Raw genomic sequence first — 18,583 nt, 5'->3', positions numbered from 1 at the left:
AGTTGTCCACACTAACTTTGGTATCAGTATGTGACCTCCTGGGAGCTGAGGAAGACCCACCAACTTGCCTAAGGAATGGTAAAGTAGGCCAGTGCAGACAGAGCAGGTCAAAACCTCTTGTGGAAGCTGGGCGTGGAGGCTCATGCCTTTAATTGCAGCACTTGGGAGGCAGAGGTAGGAGGATTGCCATGAGTTTGAATTCCAGGTCAGCTTAGGCTAAAGTGAGACCCTGCCTTGAAAACACACACACACACACACACACACACACAAACCCTCATGTGGGCCTGACCTGGTGGTCCATGCCTTTAATTGCAGCACTTGGGAGGCAAAGGTAGGAGAATTGCCATGAATTCGAGACCACTCTGAGACTACAGAGTGAATTCCAGATCAGCCTGGGCTACAGCAAAGCCCTACCAAACAACAACAAAAAACTTGTACTTGATCAGAAAAGTTAAATAATATGCAGAAGTCAGGAAGGGGCCCAGGCGTAGTGGTGCACACCTTTAATTCCAGCACTAGGGAGGCAGAGGTAGGAGGATCGCTGTGAGTTCGAGGCCACCCTGAGACTACATAGTGAATTCCAGGTCAGCTTGCGCCAGAGTGAAACCCTACCTCAAAAACCAAAAAAAAAAAAAAAAAAGGAAGAAGGAGAGTTTCTGGAGGATAAGCATGTCTGAGTGTATGACAGACCATTTAAGAGGGGCAACAAGGTCCTCCACCCCACTGCCCCAGCCCACACTTGGCATGGTGGTGCACGCCTTTAATACTAGCATTTAGGAGGCACAGGTAGATGGATCGCCGTGAGTTCGAGGCCATCCTGAGACTACATAGCCTGGGTCACATAGCAAGACCCTACCTTGAAAAACCAAAATAATAATAATAATAATAATAAATTTAAAAATAAAATAAAATAAAGGCAGGCAGGCAAGAAAGTAGAAGATTCCCCTTTGCTGGACGTGGTGGCATAAGCCTCTGATCTCAACACTGGGAAGGCTGAAGTAGGAGGATCCCATGAGTTCGAGGCCAACCAGGGCTACACAGCAAATTTGGGTTTCTCATTTAAAAAAAAAAAAAAAAAAAGAACCAAGGTGCCCTTTGGGGCAGACTGGGTTAGTGATCCTCTGGGTTTGGAGGCGACATCCCTCGATGTTGTCCTCTTCCAGCTACCCAGGGAGGACCAGTGGCCCGGGAGGGCGGAGAAAGCGCGCTCACAGTCTCAAGCAGAGCCAGGGCCGGAAGGCAGGGCGCAGGTTTCCGCAGGTGGAGCTCAGCTCGGGCGGGACTGGCTGGGGCGAAAGGTCCAGGAGGAGCGGTGGGCGGGGCCAGCAGGTAGGGGCGGGGCGTCCGCCCAGGCCCCGCCCCGCGCTGCCGGGATAAGGCGAGAGGCAGAGTGGGCGGGGCGGCCGCGGTCACGTGCGTGCGCTCGCAGCCCGGGCACCTTTCCCGGGCCACACCCCCTCCATGCGGGGAAGAGCGGCCTGACCTGCTCCGCCCTCCCCCCAGGACCCGGTCACCTGCGCAGGGTCCCTTGCAGGTGCTCAGGAGCCTGAGACCCTCTGGGCGAGTGGGATGGGCTTGCTCGATCCCAGCAGGGGTGGATTATGAGCAAAATCAGCTTGCCCACGGGGTGTCTGCAAAGAGCCGGACCTTGACTCACCCATGGAAAAGTTAATTTTGCATACGCTCCTGGAGAGCCTCTTGTGGCTAGTTGGCTTGACGAACTGTTGGGTAAATTGTGCAGTTTCTCTGCGTCTCAGTTTATTCATTTATAAAGTGGGGATCGTAATGGTTCATTCATCATGATAGTAATATTAAATAGATTTGCCCTTTGAAATTCCATGCTCCATCATATCCCCTCCCCCTCTCAATCAGTCTCTGTTTTATTTTGATGTCATGATCTTTTCCTCCTCTTATGATGGTCTTGTGTAGGAAGTCTCAGGCACTGTGAGGTCATGGATATCCAGGCCATTTTGTGTCTGAAGGGAGCACGTTGTAAGGAGTCCTATCCTTCCGCCACCTCTTCCGCATTAGACCCTGAGCCTTGGAAGGTGTGATCGAGATGTTACTCAGTACTCCAGTCACTTCTTTCCAGCACTATGATACCTTCTGAGTCATCCCAAGGTCACTGCCATCTGAAAAGAAAAGATTCTCTACCCAAAGTGAGAGTAGCATTAGTAAAGGGTATGAATATTAAGAGAAGTGCTTACTGGGCAGTTTGATAAGCATAGTATATACATTTATCCAGACATCAGCCGATGTTATACCCCTTGGGCTCATGACTACCACTGTTTTAAGTTTTCAGTATCAGGGATGTATTCCCTCCCATGGAGGGTGGACTAGGTATGTTTCAACAAGGCTTTATTTTATGATTTAGACATAGACACTGTCTTTCCCTCCCTTCTTGTCTTTTTGGGATAGGGTCTCATGCTACCTAGGCTGGTCTCCTGGTCTCGAAGTCACTATTTATCCTCCACCTTCCAAGTGCTGGAATGACAGGCCTGTGCCACCACAGTCAGCTTCACTTTTGCTTTTTTTGTTGTTGTTTGTTTTTGTTTTTGTTTGTTGTTTTTCGAGGTAGGGTTTCACTCTAGCCCAGGCTGACCTGGAATTCACTATGTAGTTTCAGGGTGGCCTCGAACTCATGGCGATCCTCCAACCTCCGCCTCCCGAGTGCTGAGATTAAAGGCGTGCGCCACCACGCTCGGCTTCCAGCTTCACTTTTGAAATGTATGAACGTGTTAAATCTGAGCTGAGGGCTGGGCCAGTTCCAAAGACAGGAGGACGAAATAGCAAGGAAGAAGAAAAGAGGAGGAGGAGGAGTCTGAGGAGGCAAGCTTGCTAGGGCATGCTTGCTGTACACCTCCCCCGGCTGTGGCAGGGAGGGAACAGCACTCAGAGCCAGCTCCGCCCAAGCTTCCTCAGCCCTTTGACCTCCCTTCCTTCTCCTTCCTCTTCCTTCCCCTCCACCTTCCTCCTCTGTTTTCCTTTCTCCCTCCTTTCTCCTTCCTTCTCTTCTCCTTTCTTTTCTCCTCCGCAAAGCCTTGGGTTCAGTCTGCAACTTCACACAAAGTGCCCTGGGCCACGACCAGAGCTTTGCCTTTTCTCTCCCTGGCCCTTTCCCTGTGTCATCTATCTACTGTCTATCTGTCTATCTATTATCTACCTATCCATCCATCTGTCTTATCTATCTATCATCTATGTATCTTTTTTTAAAAGCTTTCTTTATTTATTAGAGACAGAGAGAGAATGGGTGTGTCAGGACCTCCAGCCACTGCAAAGGAACTCCAGATGCACGTGCCACCTTGTGTATCTGGCTTATGTGGGACCTGCAGAATCGAACGTGGGTCCTTTGGCTTCACAGGCAAGTACCTTAACTGCTAAGCCGTCTCTCCAGCCCTATATATCTTTTGTTTGCCTGTTTGTTTTGTTTTTTTCAAGGTATGGTCTCATTTAGGCTGACCTGGAATAATTCCCTATGTAGTCTCAGGCTGGCCTCAAACTCACAGCAATCCTCTTACCTCTGCCTCCTGAGTGCTGGGATTAAAGGCATACGCCACCACCACACCCAGCTTTCATCTATGTATCTTATTTATCTATCTATCCTTCCTTCTCTTTGTGTGTGTGTAGCAATGTGTAGTGTGCTCTGCGTGTGTGTGTGCACACACCTGTGGAGGCTAGGGAACTTCAAGTGTCCTCTTGTTCATCTGCGTATTTCTGTAGATGGTGTTTCTTTCTCTCTGAAGCCAGAGCTGCAGTTTTCATAAACCCCAAAGATTCTTCAGTCTCCTGTCCCTTCGGGATGGGGATTACATGCCCAGCTGTTGACATGGAGGCTTGGGAGTTGAACTCAGGGTGAATTAGGCCCTGTCAGGCTCTCATGATTTCATAGCAAGCACTGTTAACTGTGTAGCCATCTCCCTAGCCCTCTCCTCTTCCTCCTCCTCCTTTTTCTTTCTTTTCTTTTTTGGTTTGGTTTTATGAGGTAGGGTCTCACTGTGGCCCAGGCTGACCAGGAATTAACTCTGTAGTCTCAGGGTGGCCTCGAACTCATGGCGATCCTTCTACCTCTGGCTCCCGAGTGCTAGGATTAAAGGCGTGCGCCACCACACCGGGCTTCCTTTTTCTTTTTGTATTTTATTTTATTTACTTATTTTTGTAGGGTCTCAGTTTGTAGTCCCATGTTGGCCTGGAACTCATAGAAACCCTCCCTCCTACCTCTGCCTCCCCAAACCTTGGGATTAAGAGTGTGCCCCACCATGCCCAGCTTTTTTTTTTTTTTTTTTGCTTTTTAGAGGTAGTGTCTAGCTCTAGCCTAGGTTCACCTAGAATTCGCTGTGTAATTATCTCAAGGTGGCCCTGAACTCATGGTCATCCTCCTACCTCTGCCTCCGAAGTGCTGGGATTAAAGGCGTGCACCACCATGCCCGGTTAAATAAATAAATATATATATTTTTAAAGCTGGAAGCTGGCGTCGTGGTGCACGCCTTTAATTCCAGCCCTTGGGAGGCAGCGGTAGGAGGATTGCCATGAGTTCGAGGTCACCCTGAGACTCCATAGTGAATTCCAGGTCAGCCTGGGCTAGAGTGAGACCCTACCTCAAGAAAACAAAAAAAAAATTATTTATTTATTAGAGATAAATATATATAGAGAGAGAGAATGGACACACTGGGGCATTTAGCCACTGTAAACAAACTCCAGATGCATGTGCCACCTTGTGCAACTGGCTTACATGGGACCTGGAGAATCGAACCTGGATCTTTAGGCTTTTCAGGCAAGCGCCTTAACTAACCACTAAGCCATCTCTCCAGCCCTCCAGCTTCCTTTTGAGGCAGGGTTTCACTCCAGCCTAGGCTGACCTGGAACCCACTCTATAGCACAGGCTGTCCTCGAACTCCCAGCATTCCTCCTACCTCAGTCTCCTGAGTGTTGGGACTGCAGGCATGAGTCACTATACCCAGCTTCTTTCTTTCTTTTATTATTTTTACTTGTCGACAGGGTCTCATGTAGCCCAGCCTGGCCTTGAACTCAACAATACCTGAACTTCTCACCCTCTCGCTTCCACTGCCCACATGCTAGGATTGCAGGCAGGCACCACCACACCTTGGTTTGTGCGGTGCCACGGATTGAACCAGGGACTTCATGCCAGGCAAGCATGCTACCAACTGAGCCACATCCCCAATCCTCATGACTCATTCTCTTTATCCATCTCTAGATCAGAGCTGGTGAGCTCTGGGCCTTGGCCTTGTCCCACGTGAGTTGGAGGGTTGATGGCCACGTTTGGCCAGGGCCACTTTGGGAGAAGGCAGGTGCACTCGGAATGCGAGGAGGAGATTTGGAAGGAACAGGCATGGGCGTGTGCAGCTGCGGAGCTGAACCTGAGCAGGAAGTCGGGCGTGAGGATGAGGAGGGAGCAGGGCTGCTGCCAGGAGAGAAGGGCCTCGTAGGCTGCTCGCTTCCTTTCTCCTGCCGATGCCTGAGGCAAGGCCGTGGCTGCTCAGCGTTTGTAACTGTGACCACAGTGAGAAATACGCTCCCTCACCACCTGGCACGGAACGGAAAGTTGAAACAAGAGATTCATCAGACACTTGACACCTGCTGCCCAGGATGCACTCTGATATTTTTGTTCTATCAACATCACAATTAAATACTGAGATGTTTTGTTAAAGAACCAACTTGAGGACTGGAGAGATGGCTTAGCCGTTAGGGCGTTTGCCTTCAAAGCCAAAGGACCTAGGTTTGATTCCCCAGTACCCAAGTAAAGCCAGATGCACAAGGCAACACACATGTCTGGAGTCTGTTTGCAGTGGCTGGAGGCCCTGACACATTCATTCTCTCTCTCTTTCTGTCTCTCAAATACATAAAAAAATATATATATATTTTGTTTTGTTTTTGTTTTCCAAGGTGGGGTCTCACTGTAGCTCAGGCTGACCTGGAATTCACTATGAAGTCTGAGGGTGGCCTCGAACTCACAGCGATCCTCCTACCTCTGCCTCCCGTGTGCTGGGATTAAAGATATGTGCCACCATGCCCAACATAAAATATTAAAAAAAAAACAAAAACAAAAATTTGAGAGGCTGTGGGTATAGCTTGGTTGACAGAATGTTTGCTTAGCATACATGAAGCCCAGGGTTCAATCCCCAACACCAAAAGAATTTACTGTGGTGGCTCATGCCTTGTAATCCCAGCGCTTAGAAGATGAAAAGAATCAGAAGTTCAAGGTCATCTTCAGTTATATAGTGAAGTTGAGGACAGTCTGGGATACATGAGACATCATTATTATTATTATTACTATTAATATATTTTTTAAACTTTAAAAATATTTTATTTTTTTATTTGTTTGAGAGAGAGAAGGGGAGAGAGAGAGAGAGGCAGGTAGAGAATGGGCATGCCAGAGCCTCCAGCCACTGCAAATGAACTCCATGCAAATGAACACATGCACTACCTTGTGCTTCTGGCTTACGTGGGCCCTGGGGAATTGAACCTTGGTCCTTTGGCTTTGCAGACAAAGTGCCTTAACCACTAAGCCATTACTCTATCTCTATTAATATATTTTTAGTTATTTATTTGCAAGCAGAGAGAGAAGAGAGACAGAGAATAGGTGTGCCAGGGCCTCCAGACACTGCAAACAAACTCCAGACATGTGTGCCACCCTGTGCATCTGGCTCCATGTGGGCACTGGGGAAATCAAACTCAGGTTGCTAGGCTCTGAAGGCAAGTGTCTTAACAGTTTAGCAATCTCTCCAGCCCTTTTTCTGTTTTTGTTTTTGAGAGAAAGACTGTGTGTGTGTGCATAGGTATGCCAAGGCCTCTTGTCAATGCAAACAAAAGGGGAGGGTTTGGGGAGACAGAGAGAGAGAAAAAGAATCTAGTTCCTTCATTTTATCAGTGTGGGAACTGAGGTTCAGAGAGGGGAAAGAAGTCATCCGGATGTCAGTGGGGTGAAGTCTCAGGGAGCTCCCCACGCCTCGGAGACCCTGGCCTAGCTACAAGTGCAACAGGCTTCTGCTTTCATTGCTGCAGCTCCGTGTCTGGGGCCGTTAGGGAAGGGGCTCTGAGAACTGTCTGGAAGAAGATGCACAGGGTGCTCACCCCGCCTGGGAGACCAGCACCCCGCTGAGCCCTGCCAACCTCGTTCCGTGAAGTCCTGCCCCACGTGGGCTGCAGAAGCAGGTGGGGCCCCATGTCCTGGAGCCCGCTGCCCCATCTCTCTCCTGTACAGTGTAGAAGACAGAGCAGGAGGAAAGCTAAACCTGTGGGAACATGTTTTCTCCCAGGAACTGGCTGTTTCCCTGGGGCCTCAGGATTAGGATGGTGGCTTCTGGCCCTTTCTTTCTGGCGACACCTGATACACAGGGCCTGAAGTCCAGGCAGAGGCTGCTGCCCCCTCAGAGCCTTCCTGGCTCCCTGAACCCTTGAGGGGTTCTGCCCTCCATGTGGGTGTCTGGTTCTTGGAGCAGGGGTGGAGAGCCTGGGTCTTCGATCAGAGAGCCCTGCAGTGGTAAGGGGCGTCTCGTTCTGGGTATAGTGTCTCGTACCCGAGATTCTGGCGCTCAGGAGGCCAAGAGAGGATGCTGACAATTTCAGTGCCAACAGGAGCTACCAAATGAGACCCTGGCTCAAAGGAGATGGACAGTGCTCCTGGGAGTGGCACCGGGAGCTGTCCTCTGGCCGCCACATATGCATATGCACATGCATGAACACACACACACACACATGCGTACATTTTTTTTTTTTTTTTACAAAAAGAAAGACAAAAGCCAGGCGTGGTGGCACACGCCTTTAATCCCAGCACTCAGGAGGCAGAGGTAGGAGGATCGCCATGAGTTCGAGGCCACCCTGAGACTACAGAGAGAATTCCAGGTCAGCCTGGGCTAGAGTGAGACCCTACCTCAAAAACAAAAAAGGGACAGAAGCCGGGTGTGGTGGTGCATGCCTTTAATCTCAGCACTCAAGAGGCAGAGGTAGGAGGATTGTCATGAGTTCGAGGCCACCCTGAGACTACACGGTGAATTACAGGTCTGCCTGAGCTACAGACCCTACCTCGAAAAATAAAAATAAATAAAAAAGGACAAGTCCAGGGTGTGGAGATGGTTTATCTGTTAAAAGGCTTGCCAGAAAAGTCAAAGGACCCAGGTTCAATTTCCCTTGTACCCATGTAAGCCAAATGCACAAGGTGGTTCATGTATATGGAGTTTGCAGTGGCTGGAGGCCCTGGCATGCCCATTCTCTTTCTCTCTCTCTCTCTGTTCCTCTTTCTCTTTCTCAAACAAATAACATTTTTAAAGGGCAAATCCAAGCCAGGTGTGGTGTCACACGCCTTTAATTCCAGCACTCAGAAGGCAGAGGTAGGAGGATCACCATGAGTTCAAGGCCACCCTGAGACTATATAATTAATTCCAAGTCAGCCTGGGCTAGAGTGAAACCTTACCTCGAAAGAAAAATAAAAAAATAAAAAGGGCAAATCCATCATGGACTACAGAATGAATTCCAGGTTAGCTTGGGCTAGAGTGAAACCTTGCCACCAAAAACAAACAAACAAACAAACAAACAACAACAACAAAAAAACTAAAAAAAGTAAGTAATGAAGGACAAATAAGGAGCTGAGGAGATGGATCAGTGGATAGAATGCTAGCCACACATCTCTGGATACCTAAATTCAAATCCTCAGACCCCATACAAAAAACTGGACGCAGGCAGGCGTGGTGGCGCACACCTTTAATCCCAGCACTCGGGAGGCAGAGGTTGGAGGATCGCCATGAGTTCGAGGCCACCCTGAGACTACACAGTGAATTCCAGGTCAGCCTGGACTAGAGTGAAACCCTGCCTTGAAACAAAACAAAACAAAAAAAAAAAAACTGGACGCTGTGGCAGGTTTCTGTAATCCCAGTGGTGCACCTGTGAGGAGGGAAGAGCCAGGAGACTTTTCTGGAAGCTGGAGAACAGAGTGGTGAACAACCAGACACTGCCTCAAATGAGGTGGAAGGCAAAGACTGACCTGAAAATTGTCCTCTGACTGCCACACTCGCATGCAAGGACACACACATGACAAAATTGTATATATATATTTTTTAATTTTTTTGTTGTTATTTTATTTATTTTAGAGCAACAGACAGAGAGAAAGAGGCAGAGAGAGAGAGAATGGGTGCACCGGGGCCTCCAGCCCCTGCAAACGAACTCCAGACGCATGCGCCCCCTTGTGAATCTGGCTAACGTGGTTCCTGGGGAATCGAGCCTTGAACTGGGGTCCTTAGGCTTCACAGGCAAGCACATAACCGCTAAGCCATCTCTCCAGCCCGACAAGATTATATTTTTAGAGGCTGGAGATACAGCTTAGTCATTAAGGTACTTGCCTGCAAAGCCGAAGGACCCCAGTTCGATTTCCCAGGACCCACATAACCAGAAACACAAGGGGGCACATGCTTCTAGAGTTTGTTTGCAGTGGATGGAGGCCCTAATGTGCCCATTCTCTCCTCTCTCTCTTTCCCTCTATGTCTGTCTCTCACCTAAGTAAATAAAAATAAATAATAATTTTTTAAGGATTTTATTTTTATTTATTTGATAGAGAAAGAGCATGGGCGTGCCAGGGCTTCCAGCCACTGCAAACGAACTCCAGATGCATGTACCCCCTTGTGCATCTGGCTAACATGGGTCCTGGGGAATCGAACCTGGGTCCTTTGGGTTTGCAGGCAAAAGCCTTAACTGCTAAGCCATCCCTCCAGCCCTCATGCTATAATTCTATTCTTAATTTTTTGAGAAGCTAAATATTTTTAAATTTTTGTTTATAATTTACATTTCATTTGTTATTTATTTGTAAGCAGAGAGAGAGAGAGAGTGTGTGAGAGTGAGAGAGGGCAGGAGGGAGAGAGAATCGGTGCATCGGGGCCTCTTGCCACTGCAAACAACTCCGCATGCAGGCCCCACTGTGCATCTGGCTTTACATGGGTATTAGGGAATCAAATCCGGCTGTCAGGCTTTGCGAGCAAGTGCCTTCAACCACTTGGGCCATCTCTCCAGCCCAACTAAATATTTTTTTTTAGAACAGCAAAAATTATAAAACAATCTAACAGTTCAACACTGAAGAACGGTTAAGCAAACGCAAGTGTGTACGTATGATGCAACCATTTTAGTTCTGTATTTAACATTTTTTTCTCTTTTCAAATTTTTTATTAACAACTTCCATGATTATAAAAAGTATCCCATCTACTTAACAGGTTGATATTGTATATATGTAAGTACAATGATTGAGATGGGGAGGTAATATGATGGAGAATGGAATTTCAAAGGGGAAAGTGGGGGGGGGGACGGAAGGAATTTCCGTGGGATATTTTTTTATAATCATGGAAAATGCTAATAAAAATTAAAAAAAATATATATCCCATGGTAATACCCTCTCTCCCCCCACTTTCCCCTTTGAAACTCCACTCTCCATCATATGCCTGCCCCATCTCAATCAGTCTCTATTTTCATGTCATGATCTTTCCCTCCTATTATGATGGTCTTGTGTAGGTAGTGTCAGGTACTGTGAGGTCATGGATATCCAGGCCATTTTGTGTCTGCGGTGGGGGGGGGGAGCACGTTGTAAGGGGTCCTACCCTTCATTTGACTCTTACATTCTATAAATAATAATTTTTTTTAGCCTGATGCATGCCTTTAATCCCAGTGCTTGGGAGGCAGAGGTAAGAGGATCACTCACCATGAGTTCAAGACCAGCTTGAGACTACATAATGAATTCCAGGTCTGCCTGGGCTAGAGTGAGATGCTGCCTCAAAATAAATAAGTAAATAAACAAAGGGACTGGAGAGATGATTTAGTGGCTAAGGTGCTTGCCTGCAAAGCCAAAGGACCCAGGTTCAATTCCCCAGGGCCCCTGAAAGTCAGATGCACAAGGTGGTACAAGCATCTGGAGTTCATTTCCAGCAGCTGGAGACCCTGGTGCACCCATTCTCCCTCTGTCCTACCCCTCCTCTTCCTCTGCCTCTTTCTCTCTCTCAAACAAATAAATTAAAAATAAAATATGTTTTTATAATGACAAAAAGCCCAATTGTTCCTGTCTTCCATCATTTCTCTTTTCCTGCTTTGCTTCTCCATTCCTTACACCTCCCTCTTCCCCCTTTCCCTCCCTTCCTCACTCAATGAGAGATTGCTAAGAGTCTGGGGCTTCATCTGACCCAGATTATCAAACTGCTGTTCCTCTTCCATGGCTAGCCCAAGCAGGCATTGGCAATCGATCACAGCTCACATCACCCAGAGTTTAGGCTCAGCTTCCAGATGTTACCTCTTCACCGAGCTCCAAGCAGCCAGTTCTCATCAACTGGAGTTGCTCCAAATATGGAAACTGCTGGGCCTGGTCAACAACACTCATTCTTCCGGTGACATTCCCCCCACTCCCAGCCTTTAAAAAACAGCAGAATTCCCCTTTACCTTCCCCCAAGGGAGACTTCTCTTCAACATAAATGGTTTGGGTTCAACTCTGATCCCATCTCCCTCTTTCCTTTGTAACTGCCACGGAGCCACCTGGGTAATCAGGTCTCTCCTCTGTCGATGGTTAAGTCACGGCTCTGCGCTCCCTTTGCCCCACAAGGCTGCATGCACGGGCCCCCAGGGCCTGGGATGTGGGCGTCTTCCGAGTTCATTCTTCTCTCTCCCATGGGCTCCTTAGCATAAGGGCTACTGGTAACTCACTTCCTAGGCCTGCGGGGAAGATTGTGTTATATGGTCTGTGGACAGCTCTTTGCATAGTGCTGGGCACAGGAGCGCACCGGATGCTAAGGTTCATGGGAAACTTCAACATTCGTGGATGAGGTTATTGGCCGTGTCTTTTCTACCCCCCAGCCTCCTTTGTCCAACTATGGTGATAGAGGGCAGTGCAGTGAAATCACATAAAAAGCGAGATTATTCTCAGCTTCCCTTCCAGACTCTGTGACAACCTGCACTTCCTAGTTGTGTTTTTTGGTTTTTTTTTTTGTTTTTTTTTTTTCCCCCAGAGATCTCCTTACACACAGAAGTGATCCCAGGACTCACACACGGCATCTGAACCACCCGGGAGCTTGTTGGCGGTTTGTTTGAATTGCTGTGTGACCTGCACAGTCCTCTGTCTCACTCTGGGCCTGAAGTCTTGCCTTGTAAAACCAGGGTGAGAGGTCAAGCTGTGTCCCATCCCCTGGACTTGGTTCTGAGGCCCATCCACTAGAGTTGTGACCGGCTGCGGGGACTATTTTTGTCCCCGGCATGACTGTTAAGTACGGGGAGGGCAGCCCCCGTACCTGCCTCTCCTTGCTCCACCGGGAGCTCTGCACTTACACCAGGTTCCACACATCACCGTCCTGAGAGTTCCTGGAGGCCAGGTTTTACTCAGGAGTGCACTTGCTCTCCTCTCTCAGGTAGGCAGACAGTGTTGTCTGAGCCCCCGCCTCCAGGACTCAGCAAGTGACACTTCAAGGACACTTCATGCTCAGCATGAGCCTCCCTCCCTCCCTCTCTTTCTTGCTTTTTTCTATTTTTATTTATTTGAGAGCAACAGAGAGAGAGAGAGAGAGAGGCAAAGAGCGAGAGAGAGAATGGGCGCGCCAGGGCCTCCAGCCACTGCAAATGAACTCCAGACGCATGCGCCCCCTTGTGCATCTGGCTAACGTGGGACCTGGGGAACCGAGCCTCGAACCGGGGTCCTTAGGCTTCACAGGCAAGCGCTTAACTACTAAGCCATCTCTCCAGCCCCTGATTTTTGTTTTTTTCAAGGTAGTTTCTCACTCTAGCCCAGGCTGATCTGGAATCCACTGTGTACTCACAGGTGACCTCAAACTCTCATCAGTCCTCCTACCCCTGCCTCCAAGTGCTGGGATTCGAGGTGTGCGCCACCACACTCAGCTCGCTTTCCTTCTTTCTTTCTTTCTTTCTTTCTTTCTTTCTTTCTTTCTTTCTTTCTTTCTTTCTTTCCTTCCTTCCTTCCTTCTTTCTTTCTTCCTTTCTTTCCTTCTTTCCTTCTTTCTTTCTTTCCTTCTTTCCTTCTTTCCTTCCTTCCTTCCTTCCTTCCTTCCTTCCTTCCTTCCTTCCTTCCTTCCTTCCTTCTTTCTTTCTTTCTTTCTTTCTTTCTTTCTTTCTTTCTTTCTTTCTTTTAGAGAAAGAGAGAGAATTGGTGTGCCGGGGCCTCAGCCATTACAATCGAACTCCAGACACTTGCACCACCTAGTGCACATGTGTAGCCTTGTGCTTGCCTCACTTTGATGTGTCTGGCTTACATGGGACCTGGAGAGAAATTGAACATGAGTCCTTAGGCTTTGCAGGCAAGCACCTAAACTGCTAAGCCATCTCTCTGGCCCTCTTTTCTTTATTTATTTCCTTCCTTCCTTCCTTCCTTCCTTCCTTTCTCCCTTTCTTCCTTCCTTCCTTCCTTCCTTCCTTCCTTCCTTCCTTCCTTCTCTCCCTCCCTTCCTCTCTTTCTTTCCTTGCAAGGAGAGAAAGAGAGAGAGAGAGAGAGACTAGGAATGCCAGGGCCTTTTACCATTGCGATGCATGTGCCATTTTGTGCATATGGCTTCATGTGGGTATTGGGGAAGCAAGCCCAGGTCTTCAGGCTTTTCAAGCAAGCGCCTTTAACCTCCCAGGCCATCTCTCCAGCCAGCATGAGCTTTCTGTTCTGTGTTTCTGTTCAGCCCTCTTCCTCCACATCCAGGACCTCACTAGTCATCCTTGAGCCCTTCCGCTCTGCTTTGGACACTTTCCCCAGCTCGTCTCCTTTCCTTACTCTGGGCCTTTGCTCACTCTGTTCCCTCTGCCTGAAGTGCTGTTCCCTGCTCAGCCAAGTGCTCCCTCCTCCAGGAAGCCTTCCGTGCTTCCTACTGACAAACTCAGGCACATCCCCCACTGCTCCTCTCTTTCTCTCTCAGCTGCCAAGATGGCTGTTTTCATCACTCCTAGTCTGGTGCCAGACATGCCCAATTCAAGAGGGTGGGATTCACTTGAATGACAGTCTAAGGGGTAAGGGGGCCATGAACGGCCACAGCAGGAAGAGGAAAGCCTCCCATGGTAGACAGCTGCTGGCTGCCGGGGGTGGCTGTGACTCACTCCAACCCTGCTGGCCACAGTCGGCTGCAGACAGGCTGAGTCAGGAGTCAAAGGCCTTCAGGAATTTCGATAAGGACAAGACAAACCCTGGAGTATTTCCAGAATGTGGGAGGTTAGGGATGGGGAGTCGGGTCAGGCCAAACTTGCCTGATTAGGTTTCTATTTATTTATTTTGACTTGGTTCAAAATTCAAAAGGTATGAAGGGGACGCCTAGGTCCGTCTCCAGGTGCAGCCTGTGTGGGCACCGCATGAAGCTGCTGGCCCTGACAGCCGTCCTGGGTCCTGTGCTCTCCACACCCGGCAATGAAAGGCTGTTTTCACTTTTTTAAAACCCTTAATGGATTTAAAAAAAAAAAAAAAAATATATATATATATATATATATATATATAATATGTATATGTTATTTATTTATTTGAAAGAGAGAAAGAGGCAGAGAGAGAGAGAGAGAGGGCATGCCAGGGCCTCTAGCCGCTGCAAACGAACTCTAGATGCATGTGCCCCCTTGTGCATCTGGCTTACATAGGTCCTGGAGAGTTGAACAAGGATCCTTTGGCTTGGCAGGAAAATGTCTTAACCACTAAGCCATCTCTCCAGCTCCCCCCCGCTTAATGGACTTTAAAAAAGTTATTTACTTGGGCTGGAGAGATGGCTTAGCGGTTAAGTGCTTGCCTGTGAAGCCTAAGGACCCCGGTTCGAGGCTCGCTTCCCCAGGTCCCACGTTAGCCAGATGCACAAGGGGGCGCACACGTCCGGAGTTCGTTTGCAGAGGCTGGAAGCCCTGGTGCGCCCATTCTCTCTCTCTCCCTCTATCGGTCTTTCTCTCTGTGTCTGTTGCTCTCAAATAAATAAATAAATAATTTTAAAAAATTATTTACTTAATTAGTGAGAGAGAGAGAGAGAAATGGCATGCCAGGGCCTCAGCCACTGCAATTGAACTGCAGACACTTGTGCCACTTAGTGGGCATGTGCAACCTTGCCCTTGCCTTACCCTTGTGTGTCTGGCTAACATGGAATCTGGAGAGTCAAACCTGAGTCCTTAGGCTTCACAGGCAAGTGCCTTAACCGCTAAGCCATCTTCTCAGCCTCATTGTTTGTTGAGGTAGGGTCTCACTCTAGCCCAGACTGACCTGGAATTCACTCCGTATTCTCAGGGTGGCCTCGAACTCAAGGCAATCCTCCTACCTCTGCCTCCCAAGTGCTGGGATTAAAGGCGTGTGTCACCATACCTGGCTCTAAGGTTTTAAGGTTAGTGTTAGAGGTTAGGTTTGTCATACTGGGGATGGAACCTAAGGCCTTACGCATGCTAGGCAAGCACTCTGCCAATTGAACTATACCTCCAGCAACTGGCTTTATTTTGATTTAGATCGTGCGTGCGTGAGACAGCCCCCAGAGCCAAAGCAGACTGGTCCTGCTGTCAAATGGATAGCATCGCTGTGGCACTCTATGAGAACCCTTGCACAAGGGCTCCAGGCCTCCAGGCCTCAAATTCTGAGATAAGAAATGAAAGGGGGTTGGAGAGACGGCTCAGCAATTAAGGCGCTGGCCTGCAAAGTCTAAGGACCCAGGTTCGATTCTCCAGTACCTACATAAAGCCAGATGCACAAAGTGGTGCATGTGTTGAGTTTGTTTGCAATGGCTAGAGGCACCCATTCTCACTATCTCCTTCTCTTTCTCTGTCTCTCTCAAATAAATAAATAAAAAGTTTAAAATATATTTTATTTATTTATTTGTTTGAGAGAGAAAAAGAGGGAGGGAGGGAAGGAGGGAGAGAGAGGGAATGGGCATGCCAGGGCTTCCAGCCACTGTAGAAGAGCTCCAGACGTATGCGCCCCTTTGTGCATCTGGCTTACATGGGTCCTGGAGAGTCAAACTGGGATTCTCTGGCTTTGTAGGGATATGCTTTAACTGCTAAGCCATCTCTCCATCCCGATAAATAAAATTTCAAAAATAATTTCAAAAAATAAGCTGAGTGTGGTGGCACATGCCTTTAATCCCAGAATTTGAGAGGCAGAGGTAGAAGGATTACCTTGAGACTATGTAGTGAGTTCAAGATCGGCCTCGGCTACAGTGAGACCCTACCTCAAAAAACAAAAAAATAAATTAAATTAGATATAAGTAAAAAGAAAAAGAGAAAGTAAACGAGAAGCCCTTAGAGTCCTGTGAGGCTCAGAGAGAAGGGACACCCTGGAGACGAGACAGCCAGTGATCAGGCCGGAGTGGGCGCAGCCTGCTCTGCTGCGGGCAGTGCAAAGACCCTGGGCTCCAAGCTCTGTGCAGGAGGCAGGGCTGCAGCCGCTGGCCATGGTTGCTTGGAGCCAGGTTTCCCTCTGGACGGCTGGCCTCGGGGGTAACAGGAGCAACAGCAATCATAGCAGCAGCTTCCGCTGCAGGGGCTCCCACTATGCCATGGGATCTCCAGGCTTATCCCTTCTGAGCCTCCCAGAGCCCTGTAAAGATGACCTGGTCAGTCTCACTCCCCTGTTGAGCTAGACTCCAGGGGCTCAGAAGAGTTAATCATCTCTTTATTTGCCAAAAGCCCCAAACCAGGAAGCGGTGGAGCTGAGACACCCAAATGTATTTTAGCTCCAAGTCTCAAAGTTTTCCACCAGGGTTACCAGCCCTTACCCTGAGACAAAATGCCCATTTCTCAGATGAGGAAACTGAATACTTGTGACAAGCCATGACCCTTTTGGTGTTATGAGGACCCAAAGCAGGAACACTTCCAGTCCCTGTGGTTCACAGGATGAAGACTAAAGCCTTGCTGGTCCCTCCTCACTGGACCTTCCATAGGACCTCTACCCCGGTCCCCTCCTCTGGCCAATCACCTGGTAATTTGGCTTTCTTTCCAATGAGCCCCCTGTGCTTGCCCACACTAAGACATTTCAGAACAAGTAGAAGTCAGGTAGAAAAACCGGATCAAGGCCAGGCGTGGTGGCGCACACCTTTACTTCCAGTACTTGGGAGGCAAAGGTAGGGGGATCACTGTGAGTTTGAGGCCAGCCTGAGACTACATAGTGAATTCCAGGTCAGCCTGGGCTACAGTGAGACCCTACCTCAAAAAGCAAAAAAAAAAAAAAAAAGAAAGAAAGAGTTCTGGAGAGATGTCATAGTGGTTAAGGCACTAACCTACAAAGCCAAAGGCTAAGTTCCCCAATACCCACGAAAGTCCAGATGTACAAGGTGGCTCATATGCCTGGAGTTCATTTGCAGTGGCTAGAGGCCCTGGCACACCTATTCTCTGTCTGCCTCTTTTTCTCCCAATATATATATACCATATATGTGTGTGTGTGTGTGTGTATATATATATATATACATATATATATATATTTTTTTTTTTTTAAAGATGGGCTGGGGTTTCTGTGGCAGTGGGGGCAGAGTGAGAGGCTTGGCGAGGTGGGTGCCTCCCTCAGGGCTCTCAGGGGCCTTTGCGTGAGCGCCCCACGGAGGGACGCGCCTCCCACAGGACATCAATGCCAGCCTGAACAAAGCAATTCCTGCCTCCTAAGCCATGGCATATCAGTTGTACAGAAATACCACTTTGGGGAACAGCCTTCAAGAGAGCCTCGCTGAGCTCACACAGTCTCAGCAGATCACCCCTCAACTTGCCCTTCAAGTTCTGATAAGGCTGTGAATGCAGCCCTGGCCCAGACAGTCAGGAACAGAGTCTATGTCAGGGGCTCTCTAAGAACGTACAGAGCCTGGCCGTGGTGGCGCACGCCTTTCATCCCAGCACGCGGGAGGCAGAGGTAGGAGGATTGCCGTGAGTTCAAGGCCACCCTGAGACTCCATAGTGAATTGCAGGTCAGCATGGGCTAGAGTGAGACCCTACCTCGGAAAACAAAAAACAAAAACAAAAAGAACATACAGATTCTGCGATCATGTATGGACTTTCGTATTGAATGATGTTGAACTCAGAGAAGTGATGGAACTTTTTTTTTTAATTTATTTATTTATTTATTTGAGAGTGACAGACACAGAGAGAAAGACAGATAGAGGGAGAGAGAGAGAATGGGCGCGCCAGGGTTTCCAGCCTCTGCAAACGAACTCCAGACGCGTGTGCCCCCTTGTGCGTCTGGCTAACATGGGACCTGGGGAACCGAGCCTCGAACCGGGTCCTTAGGCTTCACAGGCAAGCGCTTAACCGCTAAGCCATCTCTCCAGCCCATGATGGAACTTATTAAGGTGGATGAAGTGAAAACTGTAGCCTGTGATGGTAAAAGTACGGGCCCCAACACCACAGAATGAATAGGAGGATGGCTCTTCACTCCTTGTGACTCCTCGTCTTTGGAAGAGAGGCATAGAAGAGACTCGTTTTAATTTATTCTTACCTCGCAAGAAAGTCCATACTGCTCTACCACAGAGAAAACTGCAGCAGAAGGTGGCCTGTAACTCTGCTCTCTTACATTACCTTTATTGTACATACAGCATAAACAAATTAGTTGTTTGTTTGTTTTTTTTCTAAGGTAGGGTCTCACTCTAGCTCAGGCTGACCTGGAATTCCCTATGTAGTCTCAGGGTGG

The 18,583-nt window shown here is 48.5% G+C and overlaps 1 pseudogene; it reads left to right on the top strand.

Moving 5' to 3' along the window:
- The first annotated feature begins 17,566 nt into the window (after window positions 1-17,566).
- On the top strand, window positions 17,567-18,308 carry LOC123461707 (annotated as a pseudogene).
- The last annotated feature ends 275 nt before the right edge of the window (window positions 18,309-18,583 follow it).

This window comes from Jaculus jaculus, chromosome 6 (assembly GCF_020740685.1).
Source record: "Jaculus jaculus isolate mJacJac1 chromosome 6, mJacJac1.mat.Y.cur, whole genome shotgun sequence".
Taxonomy (NCBI): Eukaryota; Metazoa; Chordata; class Mammalia; order Rodentia; family Dipodidae; genus Jaculus; species Jaculus jaculus.
This window is presented reverse-complemented; position numbering and strand designations above follow the sequence as displayed.